This window comes from Mesocricetus auratus, unplaced genomic scaffold (genome assembly GCF_017639785.1).
Source record: "Mesocricetus auratus isolate SY011 unplaced genomic scaffold, BCM_Maur_2.0 Super-Scaffold_100676, whole genome shotgun sequence".
Taxonomy (NCBI): Eukaryota; Metazoa; Chordata; class Mammalia; order Rodentia; family Cricetidae; genus Mesocricetus; species Mesocricetus auratus.
This window is the reverse complement of record NW_024429266.1, coordinates 27,520,759-27,541,052: the sequence shown is the minus strand read 5'-3', so window position 1 is coordinate 27,541,052 and position 20,294 is coordinate 27,520,759. Positions and strand designations below refer to the sequence as shown.

The following is a 20,294-nucleotide window of genomic DNA, read 5'->3' as shown; positions in this document are numbered from 1 at the left end:
GCAGTCCCTGTATCCAGCTAGACCAAGTATTTAACACTTCCATTCATTAATAATTGGTAACAGTGTTTCATACCTATCTGCTACGGTATTACTGCTACTAACCTCATGGAAAAAGCAAGTCCTTTTATAGAAATATGTTTAGAAGACATGACAGCTTTTTGTACAGTGTGATACTACCCACCAGGCCCTGCTCCCCATCTCCATCAATCAATCAGATACACGCTTACACACACCCCAAACAAAACCAAACAAAACACCCACCAGATTTGTAAAAAGAAGGCTAATTTTCATATGAGGAATGGAAGAAACCTGGGTAGAGACTGTGACTAGGGAGTCGTAGTGGGGTTATATGCTCAGAGGCTTTAGGTCCAATCCTGGCTCATTTTCTGTCTTAGGATTCAGGTTGGGTTGATGTAGAGAAACAGTCATGTATGATGACAGAAATACCTTTGGGAGAGGAAAGAAGGGAAAGAGGGAGAAAAGAAAAAAGGGATGGCCCTGTCATTTTATGAGCCAAGGTATATTTAACTGTGAATAACATTGCCTCAGTGACATCAGATTTTATTTTCACTTCACAAATTCAGATGACCCAGGCCAGTGACTTTATCCACTAAGTCCTCAAGGATTCCTGCCTGTTCTTCAACCATCCTTCCTCTTGTTTTCGTAGCCTAGGATGGTGTCTAGGTCATCAGACATCATACTCTGGCTGGAAGAAACGACAAAGAGAAAACAAAATGAAAGTCAACGGCCCTTTACAGAAATATCCATTCTAGAAACTGTCTGAGGGCACTTCTGTTCCCATCTCTTTGGTCAGAGCCTGGACATATAGCAACACTGAGGAGAGGAGAAGCTAAGAAATTTGGTCCTTATTCTGGGCACCATGTCCAGCTAAGAACAAGAGGTCCCATCGCTGCGTGGCCAGAAGAAGACGGGTAAACACATTGATTGGCTCCCTAGATCTTTAGTATTGCCCAGACTTTTTAAAAAATACTAATTCTAGGAGGCCAAGCATTATCTAACACTTTATTCTTCCACAAAAAAATCAAATCTCCTTCTTCTGTTGTGAGTAAAACAACCCATTATGAGAGTACGCTGTAATCAGACTTTCCTTTGGACCGGCAGCATACAAATAATGATACAGAGACTTATTATTGATTATGAAAGCTTGGCCATAGCTTAGGTTTGTCCCATTAGCTCTTGTAACTTAAACTAACCCATATTTTTATTAATCTACATCCTACCACGTGACTTTTATCTCTCTCCCGTTTTGTGTGTCGACTAGTTCTGTGTCTCCATGGCCTCTCCTGAGTGCCTCAATTCCTCCTTCTTCTTCTCCTCTCATTCCCCAGAAATCCCGCCTATACCTCCTGCCTAGCTCAATATTGACCATTCAGCTTTTTTACTACACCAGTCATAGAAATACACCTTCAAGCAGTGAACAGACATCCCACAACAGACTCTATAGGAATCCTGGCTGCTGGGGCAAGGGGAGGTGACCCTTGAACCGCCAGGCAGGAGGGAAAGCTGGAAGGATCCTGAAGAGAAATCAGGAAGTAGATGCAGACAGCACAAGGCACCTTCTCTGACTTGGTTGGCTGTGGATGTCCTATTCTCCCTTCTCCTCAAAGCAGGACATCCAGCCTCTGTCAGCCTCTTGGGAATGGGGGCCTTCTGGGATTCAGACAGCTGTTGCCCAATCTTAGCACAGGCTGTGGTGACGCAGGATGTATGTATAATCCACTCAGTCCCAGAATGTCATCAGAAGTGTCAGGTTCTGAGTAACTGACAAGGATCTTAACGCAGCTCCCATTCAACTGTGAATTAATAGTTCCTTTTAACAAATTCTTCAATTTCATTAGCCTTCTAAAAGGATGGGGCATCGGAGAGAAATCTGGAAGACTACATGAGGGTTGGTCAAGCCTGGATATAAATGACTGAAGATACCCAGTTACTTCTGTCATCTTCTCAGATGTCCTAAACTCCCCATGGTCCTCCACATTTGGAATGTTCACCCTTTTCTCTAGGCTGGATAACTCCTACCAAGCCTTGGAGTGAAGAATCCTTGACTTCTGGGGATGACAGTGGGGAGAAGGTCTAAGTCAGAGGTTTTACCTGGCACCGTGCAATTCTTTGTGAACTAGTCACAGTTGTCTTTTTCCATTTACTCATACAACTATTTGCCTAAACTTTAAATTCCTAAGAACAGGTTTCACGCTATCGGTTGGTGTGCCCAGAGCCCAGCACTGTGCCTGACAGACACATAGTGTGTCCTCAGTTAACTGAGCTGAGTGTGTGCAACTGCTTCTCCTGAATGTCCCTGACCCTGAAGCGGTTGCAAAGGTTACCGGTGTAAATCCTGAGCAGCCTGCCTTCAATTTGCTTGGCTGACCTCTTTAACAGCAGCTTCCTGACCTTTATCCTACTTTTACTGAAGTAGATGACTGCCTTTTAGAAAGCAGCACACGAAGGAGCTTTTTAGGTAACTGGGTTTATTTGTTTATGTAAAATAATCTTTTTGGTAGTGCTAGAGGCTAACCACACGGGACCTCACAAGGGTTAGGCAAGCACTCTACTCCTAAGCCTCATGCCTAGCCCAGGGCGCTGTGAACTGTTGGAGAAACCCCACTGTAGGGTAAGACAGGAGGTGGGAGACAGACGGTACAACTAGGAGACTACTTAAAACCGTAGGAATGAGTCTCCGGGATTAAGACCTTTGCATGCAAGTGCTACCTCTGTCTGCTTAAATCCAGAGAAAGGATACTACTCTGCACTCCAAGTGTGGAGACAGCTGTTAAATGAGGCTAGGGAGTCCGGCTGTTTGAGGACAAAGTGTGTTCCGGGTGTATTCACTTAGCTGCTGCACAGAGGGTTTTAAAGAAGTGGACTTGGTTACTATCAGCAGCTTGTTATCGCTCCTCTGACAATCAACCCTTATTCCCATAGGTGGGTGACTCAGTGTTCTTACCTACTGCCTTCTGAACCAGGAACAGAGGCCTCCCGAGAGCCACGTCTGATTTCAAGCCTCCAGATTTACTAAGACATATGGCTACCTGTGAAAGATATTTAAACCTGGCCGCTGGGAAATTTTAATACTTGTTTTCTTAGGGAAAAAACAAACAAACCCAAACTGAGAAGTTGGCCATATAAATGATCTGATACTCCATTTAACAAGAAAGGGCACAAAAGTTCACGGCAGGTTATGCTAAGCGCTTGTGCAGTTTTTACTGCCTACTCCTCTTCCCCCTTCCTTCGATTCCAAAGGTCTCTTCCCCCTAGATTCCTTGTCTCTCCCTGCTTCCTTGGGAGCTGGTTCTTATCTCTAAGATGCAAGATTCTTTACCTTCCAGGGATTCCTCCCCCTACTCCTTTCCTCTATTCTCAGTGCCTTGGGACCCACTTCCTTAAAACAACAGCAAGGAAAAACACTTCTCAATGGACTGGTGCCTGGGCTCAGTCTGTCCAGATGATGGAATGAGAGAACTAATGGCAACAAATTACCTCTACATATAGCCCATAGAATACACATGACAAACACGAGCTTGTGTGCGTGTACACAACACAATAATAATAATAATAATAATAGCAAATGCAAAAAGCAAACTGAAGGGGTCCACATGGTGGCTTAGGGTGTAAAGCCCCCTGCTGCCAAGACTTAAGACCCAAGTTCAATTTCTGGGACTCACTTGGTCCAGGGAGAAAAACAAACACCTGATTTCCACATGATCATTATACATGTATGCACACTACATGGATGTTTAAAAAAACAAACAAGTCAAGATCTTGGATAATCACTGTCATTTCTTTTTATACTTCAACTTATTTGTTGTGTGTAGGGGGTGTTTTATGCACAAGTATGTGTTGTTGGAAGGAGGTGAGTATGTCTGTGTATTTATCTTATTTTCTTGAGACAGGGCCTCTCAATGAACCTAGAGTGAGGCTGGTAGTTAGCAGGTCCCTTCAATCCTGTAGTCTCTAGTTGGAATGACAGGAGCATCAGGGCATGCCTGGCTTTTATGTGGGAGCTGGTATCCCGACTCAGCTTGCTCCCCTTGCTTGCACAGTAAGTGCTCTTACCAGTGATCCATCTCCCCAGCCCCATCACTGGCATCTCTCGTTTAAAAATCAGTCACTGTATTAGCTCCCTATATACTCAAATCTTATTATTTAGTAACTCTGCTAAAACATACGGAACACTGACACAAATAGATATATTAGCTGGGGTCGTGAATAAAGATAAAAATTTAAAACATAAATCATCTAGAATACGAGACTAACCCCTCGCCAATTAGTTTTTTTCTTTTTTTGTTTTTTTGTTTTTGTTTTTTGTTTTTTTTTTTTTGTTTTTTTTCGAGACAGGGTTTCTCTGTGGCTTTGGAGGCTGTCCTGGAACTAGCTCTCGTAGACCAGGCTGGTCTCGAACTCACAGAGATCCGCCTGCCTCTGCCTCCCGAGTGCTGGGATTAAAGGCGTGCGCCACCAACGCCCAGCCTGCCAATTAGTTTTTAATCACTAAGCGTAAATGGTAGTCACCCAAGGCAACCTCAGCTGAGGAATTGCCTCTAACAGACTGGCCCGTGGGCATGTCTGTGGGGCATTTTCTTAATTGCTATTTGATGGAGGAAGACCCAGCCGCTGTGGGTAGTGCCACCCCTGAGCAAGGTAGTCCTGGGCTGCATAAGAAAACTGGCTGAGCCAGTATGGCAACAAGGTGGTAAGCAGTGGTCTTTCTAATCTCAGCTTCAGTTCTTGCTTCCAGGTCAATGTCCACAAGCACACTCAGGAACTCTAGGCAACATTTATCAAAAGTGTGACAGTGAGAAGAAAGGATTGTTACTGGCAACCAGGGACCTGCTGAGTAAATGCCAGGTTGCTGTTCAAAGTAACCCTCTCGATATAAAAGCTCTGAATAACAAATCACCTGGCCGGGTATTCAGTAAGTGGGTGTGGACAAGAACTATCCACTGCCTCCTTGCAATTCAGGGTCCTCCCATCTCAGTTCTTGGGCTCTTAAAAACGAAAGGTTCATTGGGGATCTCTCCTGGGTATGGCTATGGAAGAGAAATCCTTAACTGGCAGAATGCAGGTATTTTAAGGAAAAGTCCCTTCTCTGGATTTCATCATATGTGTTTCTCTCTGGTGCTGTGGGAAGCACATAGACTTTAGGGACACAGGTATGGAGTGCTGTGAAAGTCACTGAACCACACGAGGGTCCCTCCACATTCTCATCTTGGAAATGGACAGGACAGTTACATTGTACTGTTCTTTTTTTTCTTTTTTCTTTTTGGTTTTTCGAGACAGGGTTTCTCTGTGGCTTTGGAGCCTGTCCTGGAACTCGCTTGGTAGTCCAGGCTGGTCTCGAACTCACAGAGATCCGCCTGCCTCTGCCTCCTGAGTGCTGGGATTAAAGGCGTGCGCCACCAACGCCTGGGTTTTTTTTTTTTTTTTTTTACATTGTACTGTTCTTGTGGGAGCCTGAGCTCTTGAATGTAAAAGGACTTAGCAGAAATTTGATAAACAATATTCCCCATTCACATTTAGGAACATTGAAGTCCAGCATTTGTCTGCTTTGTAACTACTGGTTTTCAATGCCTGCCTCCAACTAAGCATCAACAAGATTTGTTAAATAAATTATGTATTTGTTTGCTTACCATGCTACAGGGTGAAGATACATCCCAGTATTTTGAATATACTAAAATACTCTACCATCGAGTAGCCCTTAGCACCTGGCATTCAGACTTTGGGTAATGTTCTGCTGACTGTCACGTGCTATATATACATCAGGGAGGGACAGAAGGGACACACTATGTGCCAGAGGATCTCACATGTGCTTCCAGTACTACCACCAGCAGCAGCAACAGAAGCATCTAGATGTTTATCAGAAGTGCACAGTCTTGGACATCAGACCTACTGAATCAGAGGTGAAGGTTAGCAATCCATCTTAACAAGTCCTTTACTTAAAGGTGTCATACATTAAGAACTCCAGGTGCATGGAAAACTCTCCTATGATGTAATTAGAATATGACATGTATGACTAGATGACGTGCACTTACAATGTATGGCATGTTGGAAATTTTAGGACATGACAGAGTCCATGATCTCTAGGGAGAGGAGTTTTCGGGAAGCATAGTAGCAGATTTCAGGTTAAATGCTTGTTCAGCTACCTCCATCACCAAATGATGTACAGAGATTCCTAGAAGTCTGTCTAAACTGCTATTGTGATCAGGGTGCCTCAGATGGCAGAGGGGACTGGCTGGACATTGACTCACAGGAAGCATCATTTGTGAACTGGTCTGTAATTCTTGTTAGTTAAAACTAAGCCGAGATCACAAAGACCCAAATCTATAGTGACTAGAAGTGAGTTTCCTTGTCCTCTGAAGTGTCACTGTCACATGCTCCTGTGATGGTGGCCTCCTTTGCATGGCAGACTGAGTCATTAGCACACCTGCATTCCCTCTTACTAAGTCCTCCAAATAATGACAACAGTCTCTTTCTTTTTATCTAGTACTGAAACGAAGTTGTGGGAGGACAATGAATTCTCCGGATGTCAGACAAAGTCTTCTCCTGATTGAAAACTGAATTTGTCTATGTCCATCCCCCTTGCTCCTCTACTCTCTGCCCATAAGTAAAGAATAGAATTGAAACAGGCCACATAGCTTTTCTTTTTTGCTGAGGCATAACAATAAGTGGTGCTAATATAACCTAAATATATTAAAATTAACTTTTGAGCCCAAGTTTAAAAAAACTAGACAAACAGATTCTGACTCCCACCTCTTGGTTATTAGTGGCCCAGGCAATTACTTAATCTTTGTTTTTCTCTGTTAATTGGTTTCCAGTTAATTTGAAGATGGAAAGCACCAGTGCTTTCCATCCTATAATAGCCTATAATAGTCATTCATCTGATGATAGACCCTCTCCCTACCCTTCTACTCTTTCTTCTTCAAGACCTTCTGAATACAGAATGCCATGAGACTGTAATGACTCCATTAGTTCACTGAAATAATGCTATTGTGTGGCTTCTCTTGGAGAGACATAATTAAATACCTATTTACCCCAGCAAAGGCACCGGCAGTTCAGAAAAAAAAAAAAAGATTCGCCCAAGTCTAGCTTGATGGACCAGTAAGTCTCTTGGCATCACTTACAAGAGCACGGATGGCTCCAAGGCAATGGCATTACCAAAAAAGTCTTACAACAGCATGACAGCGGTTCACAAAAGTTCATCACCATGGCAACAATCCCATCTAATTAATCTACCTCTTAGAACACCTTCTGTAGCAACTTCCTCAGCTCCCCAAGACCACACACAGCGGAGAGGAGAGCTGAGGGGAAGCAGTACTACTGCTCTGGTAGTGTCTGAGCAGGTGCCGCCCCCTTCTCTGAGGAAATGCTAGCAGCAGCATTACCATTGCCACAGATTTAGCCTGCCCTATTGTTCTACTCCTCTTGCTGACTTGACTGTGGGCCAGATACTCCACAGGTCACTCAATAACTGACTCTTCCTCATGAAAGCCCATTGTCATGCTGTGTCTGAAGGAAATAGCCTTAGTGCATCACGTATACAAAGAACAGCTTCATGGAAGGAGTAAATGCGTGTCCATTCCCTTGTATTAGCTTGTCACTACATGGGAAGAAAGGTATCTATGTTGAATAATGTACTTACTTGAGGCTACAGGCCTAGGAGATGTTCCAATCCCACCAAAATAAACCACTGTGATTCCGTTCCTTCATGAAGCTGGATTACAGGATGTGAATGAAGAGAAACCACTTAAATACCACAGACAGCCAAGCAAACCCTGCTACGTGGTGCAAAATCAAAGTCTGAGGTACTTGTCACATTATTTTAAAGCCCAAGTGAATGATGACTGAGCACTAAACCAGTCTGGAGATGCTCTGTGCTGGGACTGGGTCACAGTACACTTGTGAAGCCAGCCCTGGAGCTGGGGCCACCATGAAGCTGTTATTCCAAGCCATTCTGTATAAGGCTTTTGGCTCTCCCAGGACTGCTCATGATACCACAAGTGGGGGCACTATTCCTGTATTTGACAGCGGGTGGGGAGTCAGATAAGCCTCAAGGAGAGATAATATACTCTAGACTCTTTAGTCCAGGTTGTCACTGGATGCATCTGTCCTACTCAGCTCCGCTTTCAGCTGTGAAAGGGAAAAGGATGGCCACTTATTCATTCAGATATTCACTTTGTTGGCAAAGTTCTACCAAGCACCTGCTACATGCCAGGCACTGTACTAGACCCAGTGAGATAGTAATGACAGTAGCCTAGTTCTGCTATCCAGAAGGCCACACCCTTGCAGGAAGGCACAGACTTGTAATCCTCATCATCACCAAGTTTTTCTAACCTTTGTCTGGAGGTCAAAGAGTCAGAATTGGGAACAAATTTAAGAAATGTGTGGGATATTTTACCTGAATTTCATTGGAATTGCTCCCTGGTTGAACGGGGTTTCCAACTCAGGTCCTGGAATCAGTGCTCTGCCAATTAAGTCCATCACAAATTTCATCCTTCTGCCAGCATTATACCACTACCTTAGCAAGCAGAAACACAATCTCTCTTTTAAAAAGTGTCATAGAGGAGGATTGAACAGTGACCAAGTCCAGTCCTGGGTCCCCACCTCTGCCTGGCCACACTGCTTTGTAGAACCGCTGATGTTCAACAGCCAGCAAGCAAGAAGGTCAGAGCTATGCCGAGCACATGTAGGAATGGAGCACAGCTCTCTCTGTGTGTTTCCATGGTGACAGTGATAACAGCTTATATTTATAGAGCTTCTATCTCCAAGGAGCTCAGAGCACTTTACAGACACACTATCTCTCTTATTTAGGAAAGAGACAGATTCTCGTTTAGGGGAGGGGGAGAGGGAGAGAGAGAAAAAGAGAGGGAGGGAGAGAGAGACACAGAGAGAGAGACAGAGATAGAGAGAGAGAGAGACAGAGAGAGAGAGAGGTGGATAGAGGAGGGACAGCGGATGTGGGGTGGGGGTGTTGTTATTAACATTTCACAGACGGCACAGCATTGGGGAGTCATTGACCCAAGGTGTCATGGCAAACCAGTGACAGATGACAGGTTGGATGGACATGTACCTCCTAAAACTCTTGCTGCTGGCCTTGCACAGATGTTGGGGCTGAGTCACTATCTTCCCATCGTCTAGCTCCATTTAGTGTAATGTGGGTGATCGGATAACTCTGGGAACATCAAAGACATTTTCACTTAGCTATTGATGGAGCATACATGAACAATTGTTTTATGAGATTTGGTGATAAAGTCCAAAGTCCTTACAGCAAGATAGCCAGTCGGCAATCCAGGGATGTGAGGTCTAAGTTTCTTCATAGCCTTGCTTGGAAAGTTCTTCACACACATATGGGTACTGTCATAAATGGTTTTGTTTCAGAATGCCTCTAAGACCCTTAAAGGGAATTCTCCTTGGGTCTCCCTTCCTTTGACATGCCTGATCCATGAGACATGTGGGATAGCTCAGAGTTATTTGAAGGCTGTAGCTTATGGAATCCAGAGTGAGGTTTTTTTTTTTTTTTTTTTTGGTTTTTCGAGACAGGGTTTCTCTGTGGCTTTGGAGGCTGTCCTGGAACTCACTCTGTAGGCCAGGCTGGCCTCGAACTCACAGAGATCCGCCTGCCTCTGCCTCCCGAGTGTTGGGATTAAAGGCGTGCACCACCAACGCCCGGCTCAGAGTGAGTTTTACAAATCTCATATATATTCTGTGTATAAAAGATGTTATCTGAGAAAAGCCCACATCCTCTGGTGGGGATCTCGCCCTTGGGGGACTGGAATGATTCCAGTTCCCTAATCAAGGGGTTGCTCCTGCTACAGTGCTCACACCGCCAATTGCTCCCCACTTCTTGGCCTCCTAGAATTTCTATTTACCTGCTCTGCCATTTAGTCTTTGGAATACAGGAGCTATTTTCTCTTTAAAAGAAGAGTCATTATCCACAGAGCATTCAGTTAACCCAGCCAGTCGTCCCCATGGCAACGCTGAGAGACATGATCCTTTATCCTGTAGATCCTCTGTAGTCCTTGCCATGAACAAATCACACTGTTTCTAAGGTCCATGACCTCAGAGTTTTACTGCCCAGTGGCCTTCTGTCCATCTAGGCTTCAGGCACACTGGACTAAAGCCCTGGTTATTTGCGTAGCTAATGTTTGTTCTCTGAAAAGCTGTCTGATTCTCCCCACCCCCCACAAAAAAAACTGAGCCAAGGGAGGTGACAAAGAAGGGGAACTTTAAGCCGGGCATTGGTGGCACACACCTTTAATCCCAGCACTCGGGAGGCAGAGGCAGGCGGATCTCTGTGAGTTCAAGGCCAGCCTGGTCTACAGAGCGAGTTCCAGGACAGCCTCCAAAGCCACAGAGAAACCCTGTCTCGAAAAACCAATAAAAAAAAAAAAAAAAAAGAAGGGGAACTTTGCTTGTAATTCCAGGTGGAGATGGGGGATGCTCACAGCAAACCTACAGCTAGATTACCCATATTGACCAGTCTGCGGTCAACTGAGAGAACTTGCCTCAATGAATGAGGTGGGAAATGATGGAGGAGGACTACTGATGTCAACCTCAGGTCTCTCTACACACATTCGTACTCATGCATGCAAACATGTACACACACACACACACACACACACTGCACAGATACACACACACATACACTCACACACACAAATTAATAGTCTGTGAAGGATTCAGGATTTCTCCTGTTTTCCTCTTCTCATCTGTTCTCTCTCTGTCTCCGTGTCTCTTCCCCCCCCCACACACTTCCCTTTCTAATAAAACTTCTCACAGGCAGGCTGTGTCTGCCTGACATGTTTGTCCCCAGCCTCGGTCACCCTCGCCTGCTATGGAGTCCGCTGAGGTTCCTCACACTTTATTCCTAACAGTGGCCTCACATGCTGACACATACCTATAATCCCAGTGCTCAGACTTCCAGCCTGAATTACACGGCAAGAATTTGTCTCCACAACCAAAACCAGAACTGAAACTAAACCAAGCCCCTCCCCAGATTAATAGAATAGACAATATTAAAGTAAAAATCACTAAAGTGTTACTTTCATTTTGCTTTTATGCGTAATCATATCTTTAGTCTAGCAGAGCTTAGTGGTTACTTGTAAAGTCTATGAATAAAGTGCAATACTTTAAAATAGTTTAAGCTGTGATTTTACATCTCTATCTCTCTTTAAATTTATATTTTTGTATCTGTGAACCAAAGAATGGGATGAATACGTTATATCCATTTTTTTAACTAACAAACAAAATTTTCCAAAGTACTTCAATATTTATATATATTTAAATCCATAAATATGTAAATACTGTTTCCTAAAATTATCTCATGCCTTCTGATAAACTCAGCAAGAACTCAAAATTCCACTCAGATTACTTAAAATATTTTAAACTGTAATTATATAGCTATCACTCCAGTGAGCCTCTTATAGGCCTAGTTTCTTTCCTTCTTTCTTTCTTTTGTCCTTCCTTCCTTCCTTTTTTTTTTCTTTTGTGAGACAGGGTCTCATTATGTAGCTCTGGTTGTCCTGGAACTCACTATGAAGACCAGGCTGGTCTTTGAGTTCATAGAGATCCATCTGCCTCTGCCTTTTGAGTGTTGGGATTAAAGGCATGTGTGAACACCCAGTGTAAGCATATCTTCTTGAGAATAATAAGTAGAGTTGACCTTGGTAGTAGTTTGCATTCTTTTGTGTTTGCACCTCTGAGGAATTTAATGTGATATTCTATTGGGTTTTGTTTGACTTATCCTGAAAGGGTATTAAGTGCAGAGAACATGGTGACAGTGTTGGAGGACACCTGACAACTCGAATCTGCAAATAATGTTATAGAAGCCACCTTGATGGACTTGGCGGCTGGAAGCTCTAATGGTTAGCTACCTGACAGAAGCAACAAACAAACACAATCAACAGCAAACACCCAGACCATGTCTAGACATGATAGATTTCCCCAGAATATAAAAGATCCATCTACTTAATGCCACAATAGGCTCAGTAAAAGAACTGAAACACGAGATGTGACAAGGTCTCCATGAGGCACTTCAGCGTAGAAATGATGCCCCAGACTCTTTTGAGCAGAATTCTCAAAAGTCGCAATTAGCACTTGCAATGGTGTATCTGTAAGGGGCCTGTGTTCTCAAATGAAACTATACTTGGAGGAGAGGTGTTTGACTCAGATTTCTGCAATGATGCCTTCGACGCACTTCAATTTCACCACACACAGTAATCAATGTCCTCATTGTTGTAGGCAGGCTTTTCTTTACCACCCGCCAGTTCTCAAATAACCAACATGGAGACTTAATATGAATTATAAATGCTTGGCCAATAGCTCAGGCTCATTACTAGCTAACTCTTACGTTTTCAATTAATCCATATATTTATCTATTTTTTGCCATGTGGCTTGGTACCTTTCCTCAGTATGGCATATCTATCTTGCTTCTCTCTGCTCAACACTCCTTTGACTCCTTTGACTCTGCCCTTCTTCTTCCCAGCATGCTCTGCTCTGTTTTGCTCTCCCCGTAACCTTACTCTGTCCAGCTATTGGCCAGTCAGCTTCTGTATTAAATCAATCATAGTGACATATATTCACGCGGTGTAAAGGAATATTCCACAACTGTGGCTCCGAAGGTTCTGTATTTGAAACATCCCCAATCATTTGGGTAAAACTTAAACATTGTGATGATCCCACCCTGAATTTCCAGAACCAGAATTACTGTAAGAGATCGAGTGTGCATTTCAATCTCTTCTTTTGTAGATGTATAGACTTATAAGATAAGATTTATATATGCAAACACCACGATCCATCACGACAGTCAACAGAATGAATGTATCTGTCACCCCACAGTTTCCAAGTTATACCTCTTTGTAACCTTTCTCTTTGCCTTGCTTAATGCAAGCAGCCATCTGCTTTCTGTCAATTTAGATTAGCTTGTCCTTGCTTGAGTTTTATATTGAAAGGGGTAAACTAAACTCAAAGGCTTCACTTCTAATAATTTAGAAACAAAAGGACCAGACCCTCACTCAGCCCCCTGCTTTAGTAGCCATGACAGGCTACAGAAAAGACATGTAGGTCTCTGACACAAGGAAACTCCAGATCCTCTGGCCTCCCAGAGCCTAGGGCCAAAACGAAACACAAAGAAACTCCAGACGCCCCCCCCCCGCTAGCCTCCTAAATACTTGGTTTCTGGGAACTGTTTGGCCACAAAAGAAACCCCAGGGGAGACCAAAACCTCCCGTATAGTCTCCATGATATAGTTCTGAAAACTATTGGTATCTATGAACAACAGGCCACCTGCAAGTAAGAAGACAATTCCATAGAAACCACAGAATGTTCCCTCTTAGCACTGACCAATGAAGATAATTGGTACACAGGTATTTCATGCCAAAATATGACTTTGAGTAATTCTCCTAATTGTTCCCAAATGTCAACCAATCAGAAACCAACCCGTACCTACTGATGTAATCCTGTAACTTTTGCCTATAAAACCTAGCAGTAGACAGGAAACTTCACTCTCTCTGGAGGCTGCTGTGTCAGCTTACTAGATGGGGACCCTGTCATGGATGGATGAACAATTAAAACCTTGCTTTTACAGCTTAGTGGATCCATCTTCCTGGTGGTCTCTGGGGACTTTGCAACTTGGGCACAACAATATAATGTAATCATAGAGTATAAACTCATTTTAAAAGCACCTGGATTTTCCTTGGCTATTTTGAGATCCATCTATATTGCTTTATACACTATGGGTATTTTCCTGTCAACTCTCCTGCCTCGATTGCCAGGCTTAAGGTAGCCAGCAAGCCTTATTCCCCAAATGCTGCTGCCATCTCATTCACAAGGGTTTCAAACCACTCCATGTGGACTTTATGATACTTTAATTCAGACAGGTGTGTGTGTGTGTGTGTGTGTGTGTGTGTGTGTGTGTGTGTGTGTCTTTCAGCTTTACTCAGTGTAGGCACAGTATATATTGAGCCTCAGGATCCCTTCTTGCCTAGATGCCATTATGTCCCGTTCAATGTTACAACATTGCAATGCCCTGGATACCAAGGATCCGACCCCAGTGGCTAACGTGTTGCTGACTAGCACATACATGTCATTTCTTACATGGGCTGAGCCCTGTGAATTTCAGTGTATCGTTCTCTAGGCCAGATCTTCCCGCCCTGGTCACTGGAGTCAGCAGAGCTGGTATAGACTGGGTTCTCAGCCCCCTGCTGCTTAGCTGCCAAAAATATTTCCTCAACTGGACTTCACTTTGGAAAATGTTTTACAAATAGAATTTCTTGGAAAATATTTTAATTTTCCTGATCAAAGTAGGATATGTTGTTCTTCGGGCTGACAGTTTCCAACTGACTGGTCTTAGACCCTGATTTCCTTCTGGTTTAAGGGATTTAAACAATTTTACAACTAGTAAAGTCTTCAAAAATAAGGATATTCAGGTATACAAAAGATCTTGGGGGCTTGGGAGGTATCTCCGTTGGTAGAACACTTACCCATCATGTATAAAGTCCTGTGGTAGCAGGTATCTTACAATGACCCTCCTCTGGGAACACTAGCAAACCCATAGTATAAAGAAGGCTAAAGTTTACCAAATTAATTACAGGATATCTTCCGCAAAAATCCAAATCTCAAATAACCTTTCTTTACAAAGACTATTGAAATGAATAAGCACATTGCAAAAGAGAAATTGAAAAATAGGTGACATTTATTGTTGGTGAACATTGGCCTTTTTATAGACTTAAAGTTTAACTTTTATATGAATATGTTGAAGGCAAAGTGCAGAATCCAAGTGTACACTGGGCTCCCAGCACGAAGGGACATGATCAGTTCTGAGAGCAGAGAGACTTGACTTCTAGCGTCACCTGAGTTATTAAAAGCTGCCCTTCAGCCAACATGGGGAGATAAATGGGTCTGGACCTCAGTGTTTGCAAAATCAGGGAAATTGTACTAGTTAACCTAATAGGTTCCCTATTGCTTAACTATTCTAGATGCACAGAGATGAATTTATTAAGTCAGCCATTCAAGGCTGGAAGGCCAAAGAAAAATAATATCTATGTAATTAGTATATACCACTCCCAGATGAGGCTGATTGCCCAGGTCACGTGTGTAATCTATGCCCTGCCTTGATGAATCTGAAATTTATGTTATACTCCTACTTTTCATCCCTTTTTAAAATATATATTGCCATCATTACACACTCAATGACCAGAGTCATGGTCTTTTCTTCATGTGTCAGGCCACCCAAGATGTCCAGTGATGCAGCTATCGATGGAATTGTAGAGCAGGCCTCTGCTTACACTGAGGCCATGAAATGAAACCTTGTCCTGCTACAGCAGTCATTTCCTTCCTCTCCCCAAGACTGAAGACTGAGGCACTCTGGCTATGGTCTTTTTTTGTTTGTTTGTTTTCGTTTTTCGAACAGGGTTTCTCTGAATTGTTTTGGAGGCTGTCCTGGAACTTGCTCTGTAAACCAGGCTGGCCTTGAACTCACAGAGATCTGCCTGCCTCTGCCTCCCGAGTGCTGGGATTAAAGGCATGCGTCACCAACACCCGGCCTCTGGCTATGGGTCTTAGCAGTTTAGACAGACATTCACTGGAAACATAAACACTAGAGTAAGATACTGGGATAAGGGCTAGAGAGGTGGTTCAGTGCTTAGGAACCTGTATTACTCTCCCAGAAGCACCAGTCTTCAATCCTCGGCACCCATGTCAGTTGGGTTACAACTGCCTGTAACTCTCATGGCCTCCGTGGGTATGCCCACATGTGACATACACACATTTATACACAGGAATAAACACAAAATAAATCTTTTTGTTTTGTTTTGTTTTTGAGACTGGGTTTCTCTGTGAAATAGTTATTGCTGTCCTGGAACTCATTCTGTAGACCAGGCTGGCCTTGAATTTACAGAGATCCTCCTGCCTCTGCATCCCAAGTGCTGGGATTAAAGGCATTCCCACCACTGGCCAGCAAAAGAAATCTTTTGAAAAAGGTATCTGGGTAAGAAAATGGTAGGGGATTTTCGTAGTGATTAAAAACAATGTAATCTGTGGAACCCATTCTATATAGAGAGATACCTTGCTCAACCTAGGCACACGGTGGGGAGAGGGCCTTGGACCTGCCTCAGTGAGATGATGGGACAGAATTAGTAGACTTCCTAGGGGAGGTCTTATCCTCTCGGAGGAGCAGATGGGAGGTAAGGAGGAAATGGGGGGAGTGGAAGGAGAGGAGGATGGAGAAACTGGGATTGGAATGTAAAAAATAAATTAAAAAATCTGAAAAACATAAAAGGAAGTGTGATTTTAATAACATTCTGTCTGGAAATACTTGGTAATTATTTTTTTTAAATCATGTGTATTATACATTTTAAAACCCCATAAACGTTTACATGTATTTTTGTGTAAATAGTGTGCAAGGCATCTAGGAGAGATGTAAAAGTTTGGCTTCAACACTCAAAATGCAATCCTGTGAACATCAATATGAAATTCATAACTACCTGTAGAAACTAGGGACTAAAATGGACACTAGCTAACATTCAGAGGACAGACTGTCTGGGATAAAAGCCTACATTAGCACCAAAGCTTGCCTGAGGCACACAGATCGGCTGTATTGACTTTGGCAATGCCTCTACCTTGTGAGGCCAATGAAGTTAACTGGCATTGAAAATTGAATTAGTAACACAGCCCAGATCCCTCTGTCTCTTTTTCGCTTGGGTCATAGTTTGATCTGGATGAATGTGGCAAGACCATCTTTTTTTTTTTTTTTTTTTTGCATTCATGCATTCATTCCTGCTTGTCTCTAGGTCAGAACCTGAACAGCCTTTACCTGAGGAGAGGTCAGCCCCCTGAGAACACCATTCTTCTTGGATGTATACATCCACAGGCCCTTAGTATCCATATAAGGAAAAGAGAACTTCTATTTACTCTGCAGAGCATGTTCAATCAATCGTATTTGTCTACAGACACATGTGTGTCCAGTTAGTCCAGTTTGTAGGGAAAAAAAAATTTTAACACAGCTCTAGCTAAAAAGATCCTGCATGGGAGAAAATGCTTCAACACTTGCTTAAGCAGTTCATAGGACAACCCCTTGACCTTGCAAAGCTTGAAGGAGACAAAATAGGTGTACCCAAGGGAACCAGGTATGGGGGAGGGTACAGAGGGCACTGAGCCTGTTGGGACTAGACCTGAGGGGGTCAGGGAAAGGCATGGTTTTCTGAAAGCCATAGATCATCTGACCTGAAGGGGCCTTCAAATGTTCCCCTGTGCTCCATGGGTAAGGGGGCATAGTCGATAACAGGGGAGACGGCTGCACCAGAAAATGTGGCCAACTAGGGACAAAACCAATGCTCTATCAATGTGCGGGGCTCCTGACTCCCCATCCTGAAGTTTGGCAGCAAACCACACAGTCCTATGACTAGAGTTTTAGACATTGTTAGGAGACAAAGGACCCAGATCACAACCTCACTCGTGACTTCCGGTTCAGTTTGACTCTTGGCAGAGGGTACAGCACCTGGCCAAGGTGACCTTGATCAATGAGCTCAAGTTTTCAGGAGAAAGGTGAACCCCAGGTGCCACGAGGAGTCTGTTTTCACCAGTCACGTGTGTTTCCTTGGTTCTTGGATCTGTTTTGCTTCCTGTCCAGTGTGTCAGGGCAGCCGCACGCATGTTTTAGCGACCCTAGAAACCAGGCAGATTCTTTTTTTTTCTCTTCTTTTTTTTTTAATTTAAGTTAGAAACAAGCTTGTTTCACATGTCAATCCCAGCTCCCTCTCCCTCCCTTCCTTCCCTGCCCTCTCCACCAGGTCTTTTTTCTTTATAGTTAAAACAGGGTCTCATGCAGTCAAGGCCTTAAACTCACAACAAAGTCAAAGACTACCCTGAGTTCCTGATTCTCTTGCCTCTACCTCCAGAGTGCTGGGATGATAGGCGTGTGCTGCTACATCTAGTCTAAGCACTACTGGAGTTCGAACCCAGGACTTCATGCATATCAGGCAAGCACTCTATCAACTGAGGTATGTTCCCAGCCTGATTAGTCACGTTCTTTAAGCATTTGAACTGATCCTCTTTCAAATGACTCTTAAAGCGACTGGCCAGGTGCCTGTTCCCCGTGAAACAGGAAAAGGAAAAGTGTTTCACAGAGCCAGGCTTTCTTAACTTTGTTGAGGTTAAGAATTTAATCACTATTACACACATGCACAACAATTCAGAGTGACTTCTGGGACTATAGTGTCTTAGCCAGTGCTTGCCACACAATTATAAGGACCTGAGTTTGGATCCTTAGACACCCACATAAAAAGTCAGGTGAAGTGGTATTTGTCTACAATTGCGGCGCTGGGGCGGTGGAGACAAGTGGATCAGTCTGTGGAACTTGCTGGCCCAATCAGCGAGCTCAGGTTCAGGGAGAGACCCTGTCTCTGAAAAGAAGGAAGAAAATCACTGAGGAGAGCATTTGACTTGACCTCTGACCTTCACATAGTCAAGGACTGAGGTGTATACACAGATACAAGAGCTTTCTGACTTCCTCTGAAGGTGGAAGAGCTGTGAATGTTAAAGACAGAAACACAGGCAATAGTTACACTGAAATTATTCCTTTCCTTGAAGAATTGTGTTGGCACCATCAACTCAATTTACAAATGAGTTGAACTAAATTTCCAGAACTCATTAAAGTCATATAGATGAGTCTCTTCACCCCATAGTATCATATATGCCAAGAGTGAACAACAGTTCTAATGATTGTTGATTTCTCCCCTTATTAACTCACATTAGATTGAATTTCATTTTATATTATGAGTATGGATTATTTTACCTGCATGTGTTGTCTGTGCAGCACCTGCATGCCTGGTGCTGGGAAACAGAGGATGCATTAGATCCTGTGAAAAGGGATGGGGTGAGCTGCCATGTGATCCTGGATCCTCTGGAAGAGCAGAGGATCTTTCTTTTTCTTCTCTTCTTCTTCTTCTTCTTCTTCTTCTTCTTCTTTTTTCTTGGTTTTTTGAGATAGGCTTTCTCTGTATTGTTTTGGAGACTGTTCTGGAACTTGCTCTACAGACCAGCTGGCCTTGAACTCACAGAGATCCGCCTGCCTCTGCCTCCCTAGTGCTGGGATTAAAGGTGTGTGCCACCACCGCCCAGCACAAGCAGTGCTCTTAAATGCTGAGTCATCTTTCCAGGCCCTTAAAGATCGTTTTAAAAATTAATAGTATATGTGTGTTAAGAGAAGCTTTTTCCTTGCTTGCCGATTTGGTATATCCCCCGCCAGTCGCCTGGGCTCTGCCGCGCCAGCCTGGTTCTAGATCCGCATGAGTCCCAAATAAACACACAGGAGGCTATATTCATTATGAAGCTGTTGGCCTTGTTTGTCTCTTACTGGCTAGCTCTGCCTTAAGTAATTACCCCATAATTGTTAATCTAAGTATGTTTCTTACCGGAGAATAGTTCCCGGTGTCCTACTCCCATGGCGTCACATGTTGACTCTCCTGTGTTTCTCCTACCCAGAATCCTCCTGGATTCCTAGCCCCACCTATCTAGATTCCTATTGGCCAGACAGTGCTTTATTAGCATAAGACTTCCCCAACATATGTGTTTTCAAATGTACACATATTTAGGAAAAAGGGATAGAAAAGTTTGGTCTTAATCCTATCACGTCCCACTTGACCACTATATATCTTCACAATATATTCTAGTTAAGTGTAGTATTAGTATATATGGAATAATAACACAGCACAATATAAAGGTGCTATGGAATATATAATAAGACTGCTCATAGTGTTTTCTGTATATTTTACAACATGCATTTTTATTATAATTTTTAATTGACTATTATTAGTTTTCAATGTTATTTTATATCTGTATATGCACATACATTCATACATATTTCACTGGTGTTCTACTGGTAGTTGTTAAATTGCTTTCAAGTTTTGTCTATAACAAATGGCATTTCAGCATACATCTGTCAAAATAAATCTCTGTGCATGTCCTCGGATGCTTTCCTGTCAAAAATTTCTGAAATGGAATTTCTTGGCCAGAAAGCACACTTCTTTTAAGTGTCTTGACACACATCACTAAATTTCCCTGAAGAAATGATGTATCCCAAATCCGTGAGTGGTTATCTTTCTTTGCAATCTTATGTGTGCTATCTTTTCACTCCACAGTGTTTGAGATACAATTGACAAGTCATGAAATCCACTCACGGTTAGGAAACTTTTCAGTGAGTTTCACACAGTCAGACACTGCACGACCAACAATACAATCTAGTTTAAGTCTCTAAACAGTAGCTTTGGGAGTTCATTTATTGG

The 20,294-nt window shown here is 43.1% G+C and overlaps 1 long non-coding RNA gene across 1 annotated transcript; it reads right to left on the bottom strand.

The window, feature by feature from the left end:
- Window positions 1-501: 501 nt before the first annotated feature.
- On the bottom strand, window positions 502-8,702 carry LOC121137251. Its single transcript, XR_005874494.1, has 2 exons — window positions 8,414-8,702; window positions 502-706 (listed from the first exon to the last, which is right to left on the bottom strand). It is a non-coding gene; the product is annotated as an uncharacterized LOC121137251 (long non-coding RNA).
- Between the last annotated feature and the right edge of the window lie 11,592 nt (window positions 8,703-20,294).